Source organism: Leptonychotes weddellii, chromosome 9 (genome assembly GCF_054177405.1).
Source record: "Leptonychotes weddellii isolate Sample4059 chromosome 9, ASM5417740v2, whole genome shotgun sequence".
NCBI lineage: Eukaryota > Metazoa > Chordata > Mammalia > Carnivora > Phocidae > Leptonychotes > Leptonychotes weddellii.
Genome location: NC_138377.1, coordinates 64,898,862 through 64,913,902, shown reverse-complemented (window position 1 = coordinate 64,913,902; position 15,041 = coordinate 64,898,862). Strand labels below are relative to the sequence as shown.

Below are 15,041 nucleotides of genomic sequence, written 5' to 3'. Positions count from 1 at the left end.
GTATGTACGTATGTATTTTTTTCTTTTAAGATTTTATTTATTTATTTATTTGACAGAGAGAGACTCAGCGAGAGAGGGAACACAAGCAGGGGGAGTGGGAGAGGGAGAAGCAGGCCTCCCGCGGAGCAGGGAGCCTGATGCAGGGCTTGATCCCAGGACCCCGGGACCATGACCTGAGCCAAAGGCAGACGCTTAACAACTAAGCCACCCAGGCACCCCTATTTTTTTTTTTTAAGATTTTATTTATTTATTTGACAGAGAGACACAGTGAGAGCAGGATCACAAGCAGGGGGAGAGGGAGAGGGAGAAACAGGCTTCCCGTGGAGCAGGGAGCCTGATGTGGGGCTCAATCCCAGGACCCTGAGCTGAAGGCAGATGCTTAATGACAGAGCCACCCAGGCGCCCCAAGGCGCCCCTATTTATTTTTTAGGGAGCTCTATGCCCAACTTGGGGCTTGAACTCACCACCCGGAGATCAAGAGTCACATAATCTACCAACTGAGCCAGCCAGGCACCCCAGATGTGTATTTACTTAACAAGTTAAATTTCAAACTGATAGCAACATCGTTAAATGGATGTCCTGATAGCAACTGACTAGGACCTAAAAAAAAAACCCAGAGGAAGGTCAGAGCTGGCATGCAGATTTAGACTCTTTAGCAGGAGGGTTGCAGTTGAACCTGAGAGAGTGAATGCACTCTCCCAGGAGTAAGGATAAAGTGTGAAATGCAAAGGCCAAGGACAGCGCTTAAAGTCAATCTGTGCAAGAGGCTTCATTAAAAGAGAAGAATGGTCAGTGAGGTGGGAGAAAAAGAGTGTTATGAAAGCCAAAGTAGAAAGAATTTCAAGAACGTGGATCTAATCAACTGTGACAGGTGCAGGAGAATGGCTAAAAAAGATGAAAATTAAGGAGATACATTTTATTTGTCTGTGATGGTCATTGGTCATGATCAGAGAGGTAATTTTTCAGTGAAAGTAATACTATGCAGTAGATGAAAGAGGAATTGATGGAGAGAAAATGCAAACAAGACATGAAGTCAAGTCTTCTAGAGTTTAGTTATGAAAGGAAGGAAATAACAAGGAAGTCAGAAGAGGCTCTAGAGCTTCACTACACTTACAAAGCAGAAGGAAAAAGGTCAGTGATTTCTGTGACATTAGCCACAGCAACATTTTTCTAGATATATCTCCTGAGGCAAGGGAAACAAAAGCAAAAATAAACTACTGGGGAGCGCCTAAGTGGCTCAGTCGGTTAAGCATCCGACTCTTATTTCGGCTCAGGTCATGATCTCAGGGTAATGAGATTGAACCCTTCTTCAGGCTTTGCACTGGGCGTAGAGCCTGCTTAAAATTCTCTTCCTTTGCCCCTCCCCCCCTTCCTCTCTAAAAAACAAACAACAACAAAACTATCGGGACTACATCAAAACAAAAAAGTTCTGTACAGCATAGGAAACAGTCAACAAAACTAAGACAACCTCGGGGCGCCTGGGTGGCTCAGTTGGTTAAGCGACTGCCTTCGGCTCAGGTCATGATCCTGGAGTCCCTGGATCGAGTCCCGCGTCGGGCTCCCTGCTCGGCGGGGAGTCTGCTTCTCCCTCTGACCCTCCCCCTTCTCATGTGCTCTCTCTCATTCTCTCTCTCTCAAATAAATAAATAAAAAAAAAAAATCTTAAAAAAAAAAAAAAAACTAAGACAACCTCCTGAATGAGAGAAGATATTTGCAAATAACATATCCAATAAATATCCAAAATATAAAGAACTTATACAACTCAACACACAAAAAAACAAATAATCCAATTTAAATATGGGCAGAAGACATGAAGAGACATTTCTCCAAAGAAGATGGCCATAGGGATGACCAAAAAACACATGAAAAGATGCTCAACATCACTCATCATCAGGGAAATGCAAATCAAAACTACAATGAGCTATCACCTCACACCTCTCAGAATGGCTAAAATCAAAAACACAAGAAACAACAAGTGTTGGCGAGGATGTGGAGAAAAAGAAACCCTGTGCACTGTTGTTCGGAATGCAAATTGGTGCAGCCATTCTGGAAAACCGTATGGAGATTCCTCAAAAATAGAACCTTATCTGGCTGGCTCACTCAGTAGAGCATGTGACTCTTGATCTCAGGGTCATGAGTTCAAGCCCCAGGTTGGGTGAGCAGCCTACTTAAAAAAAAAAAGAACAAGACTTGAAAGAAAGAAAGAAGGCCGTGAGAAAGTAAAGGATGAAGATATTAGAAAAGAATTTAAGTTTTCTTCTAGGAAGGATCCTCCCAATGTGAGAAGGAAGGAATGGTAACTTTTCCCTGAAACTGCAGAGAAGAAAAAATGAATACAGGGCAAAAATTCATTGAGGTGGAGATAGGAAGACAAAGAGATATACTATTGAGACTCTCTTTTTACTTAGAGGCAGATTTTCCTCAGTATGAATAATCCAGATTGATAACAGAACTTTATTATAAACAGTGCTGCATTATTTGTTGTTACAACCTGTTAAATCCTTTTCTAATGCTCCCAAACTAACATAATTAATTATTCTTTCTTTTTTCCAGCACTGGCTTACGGTTCTAGAGCCCATTTAACCCTGCCAACATTATTAAGGTGCATAAACTTTATTCTAATATCTTTATTTTACTTCTCAAAATGTATAACTTTAATTCAATAACCCATGAAGCAATCCATGGAATGTTTGGCAAAGCAATGGTTAACTGAAGTAAATTATCTGGGCAGTATATAAATCATCATTATTAAACATTTTAATACGGTCAACTTTTGCAATTTCAGATTGCTAATTTATTTTCAAGCCAATAATTCATATTTTCATTCCAGAAAGAAAAAAAAAAAAAAAAGGAATAAACTAAAGGTTGACCGCCACAGAATAATATACAGGCCATTTGCAAAATGCTATCAACTTTTAGAATTGAGTGTTAAGAAAAAGATCTCTAATCTTTTGATGAGTTGCCAGCACAAAGTGATAGGAGCTGTCAAACTTAAGTTTCCATAAAATATATATTTGGGCTTCACTCAGTGTCTAATTTTAACACATGTGAAAGGGGCCCGGAAAATGTACTTTTCGGTAATTTTGGTATTTTCTTCATAAATATTTAGATAAAGGGGCGCCTGGATGGCTCAGTCGTTAAGTGTCTGCCTTCGGCTCAGGTCATGATCCCAGGGTCCTGGGATCCAGCCCCACATCGGGCTCCCTGCTCAGCCGGAAACCTGCTTCTCCCTCTCCCACTGCTTGTATTCCCTTTCTCGCTGTGTCTTTCTCTGTCAAATAAATAAATAAAATCTTTTAAAAAAATAAATATTTAGATAAAAAAGAAAGAAAAGTCATCTTCTTCAGACAGTTCAGGGTGAGACTGTCCATAATCTTAACTACGCCTTTCCTCCCAAGTCACATGTATTTGTGTTAGAACTAAATATATCATCCTCTTGGCAGCTCCCTTGCTTGCTTTCAACCCATTCTGAGCTTAGAATTTTCTGCATGACTGAGTTCACCTCCAAACTATGAAAAATAAAAGTTTCCTCACTATTTAATAGATGTGTATGATATGGTATCACTCTGATGATATATGTCTTTGTAATGGGCCCTTGGCTCATTCAGGGTCACGCTAGCAATGGACTTCCTTAAATGTGATTACTGAAAGCACAGCAATTCATACCGTAATTTTCATTTTAAGAAATAAAGAGAGGAAAATGGCCACTTAAAGCTCCAGCCGTGCTGGTCAGCCCTGCTCCTCCACTTGGAGGTGCAATATGGCTCACCTGTTTCTATCAAGAGAGAGCCCCTTTATCACACCAGAGCAAGTAAGCAAATACCAGAAAATACTATTTTCCTACATTTTGAAAGATCGACCCATCTACTGCTCTGCAGAGAAAATCTAAGACCTCATTTTCAGGGGTTAAAAAAAAAAAGAGAGAGAGAGATGTAGATCTAAGGGGAGAATGAGATCCCAAAAAAAGACCTCCACTAATCCGAAGATTTCAAATACACTTGTATAGTGGTTTAAGAGTTTTTAGCCTAGTGTAGCCGTCTTTTTAATTTACATTTGTTAAAATGCAACTTGCTAAGATTGGTTTAAGATTTTCATAGAAATGTACCTGACATAAAGGACAAGTCCTGCATTTCTGGATCAACTGAAAAAGATGAAAAGCTAGCTCCTAAAGCTACATCACGTGCCCTGAGCCCTCGGTAAATGTTGATTAAATATTAGTCAGAGATGACAAGGTGGGCACCAGAGACAGCAGAACCATTTCCGACACTGGGAGAAGAGAGCTCGAGCACTGCCCTCGGGTCAGGCCGCACGGGTCAGGGCGATTCGCCCCTGAGCCCCACCGCAGAGTGCCCTGGGGGTTCCGGGGGAAAGGGGTGTAGCGGCCAACAGCCCCGTGGCCCGAGGCGCGGTCGGGCATTTCGCCGGGTCACCGTGGGTAGACTCCGTGGCCACAAAAGCTCTGCGGACTTGGGCTGAGAGCCGCCGGGAACTTCCCGCTGCGGTCCTGGCAGCCCTACAGGTGCTCCGTCCCGGGTGTTCCACCGCGTGTGCCCGGCACCGCCGCTCCAGCTGACTCAGCGGCGCCTACACGAGCGCGCAGCCTCGCGAGGAAGACGGCGGCGCCGGCCCGTGTACCCCGCCAGCGCGCGCACGCGGGGAGGTACCGCCCCGCCTGTCCCTGGCTCCCGGTGATTGGCGATTGGACGATGAGGGGAGCAGGGCAAGGGACGTTATTGGCTGCAATCCACAATCACTCAACGAGCCAGGGAGGGGAGGGGCCACCTCAGGGAGGGACACGACTGCGAGGCTTTTTCAAGGCCGTCAGGCGCCATCTTTAGCTTATTTTGTTTTGTTTACTCGGGTTAGTTCTTTGCTGCTTACAAAGCTACGTGTACAGGATTATAAATTCAGTGCCACAAATAGGTCTCATACATTTGGTGGTGGAAGGCTTAAAATTTCTGTCGGCCATGGTTACGGGTCTTTCAGATACCACTAGCAAAGTGGCAGTTCCCCTTAGTTCAAAGTTTTAATCTCTAGGAGCCCCGCGATTCCCAAAGTCAACCGAGTTTAGCTGTGCTTTGGTAGGAAGACAAAGCCAACGATAAGTTCGTGGGACTCAAAGCAAGGACACTGGACATGAGTCTAGGTTCCTAGGAAAAATCAAATAGCTTAGCAAGTCAGAGGCCTGGGTTGGGTACCTCTCTGGGACGAGCGCTCTCTCCCGAGAAGCTAAAGAGTGATGACCTGCAGTGATGTGGAAAAGAATTAGAACAAAACTCCATTAAAAATTCCCAGCGCTGCCGCCATCACAAAGTCATTGGAATCTGACTAGATTTCAAAGATATGCATGCAGGTCTAAACTTGTGGAATGATCCATATTTGAGACAGTATTTATTAAGTACTGATCTGACTTGCACTGTCAGGAAATAAAAATACACCCAGTACAGGTAAGAAGCCCAGAGAGCCCACAGAGGGCCACTTTCATTATAATGAATTTCAAGACCTGGACAAATAATCTTAAAGCTGTTGTTGAGGCGTCCTAAATACTACTTGAAACTGAGTAGGGCGCTGGCTGAGGAATGGAAATGTATTACCATCATCCTACAGAGGCTTTGTTGTAATTAAATTTGAACTCTACAGTAGATCCTTTTTTATATCCTGGTTGCTACTTCACTGGTGACATTCCAGTTTCTCCCTCATCACCCCATACACTTCCTATGCTTTCACTCCAATCTGTAAAAACAGATTTGAATATATTTTCCATATGACTCCTAATAGGAGACAGTGGTTCAGTAACACAATGAAGTGAGACTATGGCTCACATAACAGGCTTTGCTCTGAGCCTGTTTTGTCCTCTAATTCTTTTACCCTTTTCTCTTGACTCTTAGACCTGGGGAGAAGGCTACTCAATCCAAAAATGCAACACGATAACCACAATGCATTTCTTATGGCCCTCCTATGTATTATTTGCCTTTGCCTCCTCTTCGCCCCTCCCCCATCACAACCACCATGAACGGTTTTTGAGAATTGGACTTGACTGGATTGTTTTCCTGACACTTTGCCAGCTGTGGAGCTTTTCGAACAAATCCCAACCTATAAACGACCATTTTGTCAAAAAGCCAAGAGAGAACTTCCTCTCTGAACACACCAACCAAACCACACATGAAGGCCAAAATATACACAGCTGTACATTTAAGAACGTGAGACAATAAAAAGCAAAACCACTTAAGGCAAAACAGTCACTAAAGAAGGCTTTGAACCACAGATTCAGTAAATTGCCTACTCTCATTTGCCACATGGACTATATACTCCCTGGCAATTATTTAATTATTCACTAATCTGATACTTTAAAAGAGTAGAAAAATACAGTAAATGCACATAAAATGAAAGTGCCTAAGTATGCTAAGCATAGGATTTCTTCTAAGCTCTAATTTGCACACGAAATCCTGTTTGGATCACATTTGGGAACACAACAGAAAAAAAAAATCACATCCTAATAAGGGCTACTTTGCACACATAGAATCATAGGTAATCTCTTTTGAAAACAAAATCTGATATGGCACATATACACATACTGTACATATACACAAAGCACAAACCCCAAGATAAATCTTTATGAATTCATTTGCTTAAAAACACACACACAAACACACACACACAATGTCTTCATGAAAATGTAAGACACATTTGTAAGAAGGGCTTTGCCCCCCTCCCCGGGGAGATGAGTGTCTCAATTATAATATCCAAACATTTTTAACCTATTGGCCTTGGACAATTGCCACATTAAAGCCACTTGGTTTTGGTTCTGGGGGAGGGTGTGTAAAACGCACGCAAACAGCTTTGTGAGGGAGTCTCAATTCTCCGCTTCTTTCCACGTTGCCCTTGACGTTGCTCGTGGCAGAAATTTACATTATCCCTTCACCCCGCCTTAAAAAAAAAAAAAAAAAAACTATACTCCCCAAGCGGCTGAATTTTTTAAATACCTCGACCATAAAAATTTACCAGTTCTTAAAATGTGATAACAAAAAGAAAAAAAAAATCTCTACAAATTTGGCTGGAAATAGTTGTACACGGCCATCCGGCTTCTCAACTTCTTGGTATATTTAAAACCTTGACCAGGAAAAAAGAAAGAGGAAGAGAGACAGAAAAAGAAATGGGGGAAAGCGCAAATTCCCCTTAGCAACAGTTTCCTCACCCCAGCACTGCCACAGATCTCTATTTTTAAAAATTTTGAAAACACACACAAGATTAAGGAGGGAAAAAAATGGAAAAAGGATACCCGAAGGTCGTATGGCTCTTTGTATTCGTGTGTGTGCAAAAAGGAGGACTCGCGGCGCCCGAGCCGGCAAGCCCCGCCCCTCCCCGGACGCCCTCCCGGATTGGTCGCCGGTGGCCGCCGGGCGCCCCTCCCGCAAGCACACGCGCCGCGCCCGAGGCCGGGTCCCCAGGGGGCCCCTGAGGGCCCCCCGACCCCCGACCCCCTCCGAGCTGGACCCTGGCGGTCGGCTCGCATCTATCCCCTTCCCCACCTCTCTCGCTTTCCTTTCACTTTCTCACCCTCCTCACCCTTTCCCATCGTCCTTTCTCAGTGAAACGAGGCCCTCCGCATCGATTACGAGTAACAGTTCAGTGAGCGAGCTCCTTCTGAGAATTTGCTAAACTTGGTTAGCTAGCTAGTCAGTAAAATTCCAGACTGGAATTAAGCATCAAAGACTTGGTGCGTTGGCCTGAGCTCATGATTTCCAGGTAGAACGTCTCTGGGTCGTGTCTGTTCCTTGACACTCCCACCTTTACATGAACGAACATTTCAAGCAAGGTGGAGGACAAAATAGACTTTGGGCGTTACTTTTGCTCAGCCTGAGCCTCCAGTTTTTCTCTACCTGGCTAAAATAACATTCCCAGGAACCTAAAATGGCTCCCCTTTCCCTCCTGTGTGAGGACCTGGTGGCCTGTACTTGAACATTAAACCACGCATAATCTGGTCCCACACCCTGGTTTGTGCTTGGTTCCCACTGCCCTCACCTTTTCAGCCCCGAATTATTCCTTTGTTCAAGTGCTCCTGTCTGCTTGGAATAATGCCTGTTTCGTCTTCTCTGACTAGTCAGTTTTTACCCATTCTTCTTCAGCTATTTTCAGTCAGCACAGACCATTTCCTTCTCCCCTATCAGCATGAACTTCAGGCTTTCTCGGGTTAGCGGCACTTAACTCTAACTTGATTGTTTCACATACTTCAGTGATTTCACACTAGTAAGCTGTTCGAGATCAGAGATCATATCTTAAACTTCTTTTTCCATTCAGGAACTGGTTGTTGTTGTTGTTTTTGTTTAATTCTTACTTCAGCAGCTGGCATAATTGTAGACATTTGGTAAGCACTGGGAAAAAATCATTTATTATTAAATGAGTGAATTTTTTTCTAGCTAAGACACAAATTTTTGAAACTCAGATCCCACAACAAGAATGTGCCTTCTATAGTAATGGTTCATGAGCACTTACTGTGCAAGGGTTGTTCTGAACACTTCACAAATATTAATTTATTTAATCTCCTCAGTAGTGGGGAGGTACTGTTTTTCCCCATTTTATAATGTATTTTTCTCTCTCTCTAAGTAGACTCCACCCCCAACATGGGGCTTGAACTCATGACCCTGAGTTTATTTTATTTTATTTTTAAAGATTTTATTTATTTGGGGCGCCTGGGTGGCTCAGTTGTTAAGCGTCTGCCTTCGGCTCAGGTCATGATCCCGGGGTCCTGGGATCCAGCCCCGCATCGGGCTCCCTGCTCCACGGGAAGTCTGCTTCTCCCTCTCCCACTCCCCCTGCTTGTGTTCCCTCTCTCGCTGAGTCTCTCCCTGTCAAATAAATAAAATCTTAAAAAAAAAAATTTTACTTATTTATTTGACAGAAAGAGAAAGAGAGATAGCAAGGGCAGGAACACAAGCAGGGCGAGTGGGAGAGGGAGAAGCAGGCTTCCCGAGGAGCAGGGAGCCCGATGCGGGGCTCGATCCCAGGACCCTGGGATCATGACCTGAGCCGAAGGCGGACGCTTAAAAATGACGGAGCCACCCAGGTGCCCCATAACCCTGAGTTTAAAAGTTGCATGCTCTACAGACTGAGCCAGCCAGGCACACCTATCCCCATTTTATATTCGAGACTCAAATGCAGAAAGGTATATAGATCTTTCTCAACTTACAATGGGGTTACTTCCTAATGAACCTATCCTAAGTTGAAAATATTAAGTTGGAAGTGATTTTAATACACCTCACCTCCTGAACCTCATATCTTAAAAGTGCCTGGGGGGGGCGCCTGGGTGGCTCAGTCGTTAAGCGTGTGCCTTCAGCTCAGGTCATGATCCCAGGGTCCTGGGATCCAGCCCCGCATCGGGTTCCCTGCTCCACGGGAAGCCTGCTTCTCCCTCTCCCACTCCCCCTGCTTGTGTTCCCTCTCTCGCTGTGTCTCTCTCTGTCAAATAAATAAATAAAATCTTTAAAAAAAAAAAAGTGCCTGGAACGCTTACATTAGCCTACAGTTGGGCAATATCATCTAACACAAGCCTATTTTATAATAGGGAGTTGACTATCTCATGTAATTTATTGAATACTATACCAAAAGTGAAAAACACAACAGTTGTAAGTGTATTGGTTGTTTATCCTCGTGATAGCTTGGCTGCCTGGGAGCTGCAGCTCACTGCCTCTGCCCAGCATCATGAGAGAGTATCCTACGGCATATCACTAGCCCCAGACAAGAGCCAAGTTCAGAATTCCAAGTATGGGTTCTACTAAATGTGTATCACTTTTACACCATTGTAAAGTCAAAAAATCCTAAGTCAGGGGCCATCTGTAATAAGTGACTAAGGTTATACAGGTAATAAGAGGTAGACCTCGGATTTGAACCCAGAAAATCTAGTTCCATAGCCCAAGTTCTTAATCATTATGCCTCACTGGTTCCACAGCATAGCTTTTTTTGCTTTTTAAAGATTTTGGTTTTGGGGCACCTGGGTGGCTCAGTCGGTTAAGCGTCTGCCTTTGGCTCAGGTCATGATCCCAGGGTCCTGGGATCGAGCCCTGCATCGGGCTCCCTGCACCGCGGGGAAGCCTGCTTCTCCCTCTCCCGCTCCCCCTGCTTGTGTTCCCTCTCTCACTGTCTCTCTCTCTCTCTCTCTCTGTCAAAATAAATAAATAAAATCTTAAAAAAAAAAAAGATTTTGGGTTTTTAAGTAATCTCTACACCCAACATGGGAATCAAGAGTCACATGCTCCTCTGACTGCGCCAATATTATTTATTTATTTATTTAAAGATTTTATTTATTTGAGAGAGAGAGTGAGTGGGGAAGAGAAGGGGAGCGAATCTGAAGCAGACTCCACACTGAGCGCAGAGCCCAATGTGGGGCTCAATCCCATGACAATGAGATTATGACCTGAGCTGAAACCAAGAGTCAGATGCTTAACCCACTGTGCAACCCAGGCGCTCCAGCAGTGTTTATATTCTTAAGGGTTATAGATTTTCTGTTTCTTTTCCCATATTTTCCATTAAAAAAAATTTTTTTTTTAAAGATTTTATTTATTTATCTGACAGAGAGAGAGACAGGAGAGAGGGAACACAAGCAGGGGGAGTGGGAGAGGGAGAAGCAGGCTTCCCGCGGAGCAGGGAGCCCGATGCAGAGCTCGATCCCAGGACCCCGGGACTATGACCTGAGCCAAAGGCAGACGCTTAACAACTGAGCCACCCGGGCGCCCCTCAAATAAACAAAATCTTAAAAAAAAAGAAAAAGAGTAGGACCCTTAACTGGGCGCCCCTACTATAACATCTTATATCCACAAACATACAGGTGGTCATTTTCAAAATTTTAGAATGAAGGAAAAATAGAATTGTTAATGACAATTACGATAATCAACATTTATTGAGGGTTTATTTGGTGCCAGGCACTCTTTCATTTAATCAGTTCTGTGAGATAAGTACTATTATACTGTCTCTTTTACTGATGAGAAAACAGACTCAAGGTCATTGAGCTCACTAAATGGTGGAGTCAGAACTTGAATCCAGGCCTCCTGACTTCAGAACCTGTGCCCTTGAGCAATCATTAGTCTCTGCCTAAGTTGAAATCTACTCTGCCTTTCCGCGTTAACTCTCTTTTAGTCTCTTGTTTTGAGTCCATGAAAGATTAGCTGTCTTCCCTCTGAGGATCAATAGAATGTTCATACCCAGTCCCTTGCCCCCACCAATGTCTCCTGGGATATATTTTATTTTTATTTTTTTATTTTAGAAAGAGATAGAGTGTGTGTGGGGGGAGGGAGAGGCAGAGGGAGAGGGAGAGGGAGAGAGAGAATCCTAAGCAGGCCCCATGGCCAGCGGAACCCAACCCAGGGCTCGATCTCTCGACCCTGAGATCATGACCTGAGCCAAAATCAAGAGTTGGCCGCTTAACCAACTGAGCCACCCAGACACCCCTCCTGAGATACGTTTTAAATTATGAGTCCATTTAGGGCGCCTGGGTGGCTCAGTCGTTAAGCGTCTGCCTTCAGCTCAGGTCACGGTCCCAGGGTCCTGGGATTGAGCCCCGCCTTGGGCTCCCTGCTCCGCGGGAAGCCTGCTTCTCCCTCTCCCACTCCCCCTGCTTATGTTCCCTCTCTCGCTGTGTCTCTCTGTCAGATAAATAAAATGTTTAAAAAAAAAAAAATTATGAGTCCATTTCTACAAAGGTCAGAATTAAGTTGGAAAAGCCATTTCATTTTAAGTTTCTGTTTTCCCCCCTATGGTCATAGAGGAATCTTTGGTAGAAAGTTGGAGTAAAGCATTTTTGTGCTATTAGGTGATGAGAATAGAAAGAAAAATGCACCTTTTTCACCTAAAAAAAATTATAATTTTGAACTCCAAAACATTGGAGATTTCAAATGTTAAGCTTTACAGATGACTTGTCGATTGAGGAAAAGCTGCTCATTTGGCTTTGAATCAAGGAGATCTCTCTATTTTAAGCTATTTCTACTCAGTGAAATCCCATGGGAGCCTCCCCATACAGTGAAATCTAACTTCCCCTGGAGTGAGGCCGGGAAGCTTCTTCAGGCAGACATTCATTAACACACCCGAGAGCATTTTAGAACAGTAGTGGAAGGAAATCCCAGAGTCAGTTGGGAGTATGTCCTCAGAGGCACTGGAGAGGGAAGGGTAAGAGAGTTGAGGTTTGAAGAGAGAGGTTACAGAAAGGTCGAGGATAATGCAAAAGGAAAGAGAAGGAAGATAGGCAGGCAGCAGAGAATAACACTCAAGGAATAGCAAGTAAAGGAGTTCATACTGTAGCAGGAGTGAAGGCAGATTAGATTTTATTTCATTTTTTTAAAAGATTTTATTTATTTATTTGAGTGAGTGAGGGAGGGAGGGAGAGAGCAAAAAAGGGGGAGGAGCAGAGGGAGAGGGAAAAGCAGGCGCCGCGGCTGCCGCCTGAGCAGGGAGCCCAACTTGGGCTCGATCCCAGGACTCTGGAATCATGACCTGAGCTGAAGGCAGCTGCTCAACACACTGAGCCGCTCAGGCACCCCAGGGCAGATTAGATTTTAAAGGAAAAAATTTCTGAATCAGACTGATTATTAAATGCAAAGGAAGGGGCACCTGGGTGGCTCAGTTGGTTAAGCGACTGCCTTCGGCTCAGGTCATGATCCTGGAGTCCCGGGATCAAGTCCCACATTGGGCTCCCCGTTCAGCAGGGAGTCTGCTTCTCCCTCCGACCCTCCCCCTCTCATGCTGTCTGTCTCCCATTCTCTCTCTCAGATAAATAAATAAAACCTTTAAAATAAATAAATAAATAAATAAATGCAAAGGAAATTGTATAAACAGCTGAGAAGTCTTTCTTAAAGGCCAGCAAAAAGCAATAAGTATAGAAAAAGTTACAATGTAAAAAAATTAAATATAGATAAATGTGAAAACGTAGGAGAATGAGAAAGAAGAGGAGGAGGAGAAAGATAAATGCCAGCTAATGTATGTAGAAGAATGACAGAAATTGAAAAACCAGCATTTGGCAACCACCAATGCAAAAATGGTTTCAGGAAGGATAATCAATGGTTGCTAAATCCACTGGGTGCAAGATTGTCGGAGAACAGGATATTCAAATGATCTCAAATGATCACTCTATTAATTATTAGTTTAGTAATTAATTACAAAGGGCAAACATGCCTTTACAGTAGAGAAATCTAGCAGACAAACTTCACATCACCAGTAATGTAACAAACTGACATGTGCCTCCTGGTGTGGTACAATGGGAAATACACAATATCACCCAGGTAATATTCTTGCTAAGAATGTTTAACCTGAATCTAATCAGGAGGAAACAATCAGACAATCTGGGCTGCACATGACAGATGATGGCCTGGACTCTTCAAAATATAAATGTCATAAAAGACACACACACAAACATGGGAGCCTGTTCTAAACTAAACTAAAAAGAGATGACAATTAAATGTGATGTGTGAGCCTTGATTGACTTCTGGATCAGGAAAAGAGAAAACTATTATGGGCACTATCTGGACAAATGAGGAATCTGAATATGAACAAGATATCAAGATAATATGATTGTATCAGTGTTAAATTTCTTGGTGTGATATTGTGGTTTCACAGGAGAATATCTTAGTTCTTGGGAGACACATTTAGGGGTAAAATGTCATGATCTCTTAACTTTCAAATGATTCAGTAAAATACATGTTAACAAATAAATAGATATATACATATAGAGATAACCACATGTGGCAAAGTGTTATCAATTAGTGAACCTATATGAAGGGTATATGGGTATTTGTTGTACTATTCTTCCAACTTCTCTGGTCTTGAAACATTTCAAAATTTGAAAAATAATAAAAATAGTTCATGTTTTTGCTTTAGATATTTAGATTCAGCCCTTACTTGAGACAAGGAAATAGTCTCATGGTCTCTGGCATTCCCTGATTTATTTTAGACTTTGTTATACAATGCTTCAGAAAATTCAAAAGAGCATGTTAATGAATACCACCTAGAAAGTCAAAGAATGTTTTTAATAGGTGGAAGAAGAACAAGTGGCAACAATTCTAGGTTGTGAGAAAAGCCCAAACCCAAAGAAAAGTGGTTTTTGTTTTTAAGATGCGGGGGTTGGTGATACACGAACCTCCCTTTCACCATCGATTAGTTCTTCCCTTGTGAAGAGCAACTTACTCACGCACCTGACATCCAGGGACCAGACTTGAGTATCGGCTAAGCCTCTGCCCATTGATCTAACAGAAAACAAAACAAAACAACACATGCTAAGAGAGATACCCTGCAGAGCTACCCTGGGGAGCTCAAGTCTTCAGGGCCTGACCATATTTTGTGTGAGACTAATGCTAGCGTTTGAAGGGAAAGACAGCAGGACTGTAGAATCTGGGCAAGGTGGAAATGGGCAAGATTGCTCCTTACACCTGCTTTTTATGGGGCTCCTGGCTGGCTCAGTCAGTAGGGCCTGCGACTCTTGATCTAGGGGTTGTGAGTTCAAGCCCCATGTTGGGTGTAGAGATTACTTAAAAATAAAATAAAAACCGCTTTTTATGACACCCAGTTGTCTTCATATATAAGCAGGGGGTGGCATAACATTTTTAAAAACTTCTCAATCTTGTCTTAATTTAAAAAATTAGGGGTGCCTGGGTGGTTCAGTCAGTTAAACATCTGACTCTTGGTTTTGGCTGAGGTCATGATGAGATGGAGCCCCGTCTCAGGCTCTGAGTCGGGTTCCGTGCTCAGTGAGGAGTCTCCTTGAGATTCTCTCTCTCTCTCTCCTTCTGCCCCTCCCCCTCCGCTCTCTCTCTCTCAAGTAAATAAAATCTTTTTTAAAAATTAATGTATGTTTAGGGGCGCCTGGGTGGCTCAGTCGTTAAGCATCTGCCTTCGGCTCGGGTCATGATCCTAGAGTTCTGGGATGGAGCCCCACATGGGGTTCCCTGCTCAGCTGGAAGCCTGCTTCTCCCCCTCCCACTCCCCCTGCTGTGTTCCCTTTCTCACTGTGTCTCTGTCAAATAAATAAAATCTTAAAAAAAAAATTAAGGGGGGCGCCTGGG

The 15,041-nt window shown here is 43.3% G+C and overlaps 1 protein-coding gene across 2 annotated transcripts in view; it reads right to left on the bottom strand.

Annotated features, from left to right (window-relative positions):
* Positions 1-7,340, bottom strand: part of C9H14orf93 (chromosome 9 C14orf93 homolog) — a 22,799-nt gene extending 15,459 nt beyond the window's left edge. For both annotated transcript variants that reach the window (XM_081830758.1, XM_081830759.1), the window contains exon 1: positions 7,280-7,340. The gene's annotated coding sequence lies outside the window, so the exon portion shown is untranslated. The remainder of the gene's footprint in view (positions 1-7,279) is intronic.
* Between the last annotated feature and the right edge of the window lie 7,701 nt (positions 7,341-15,041).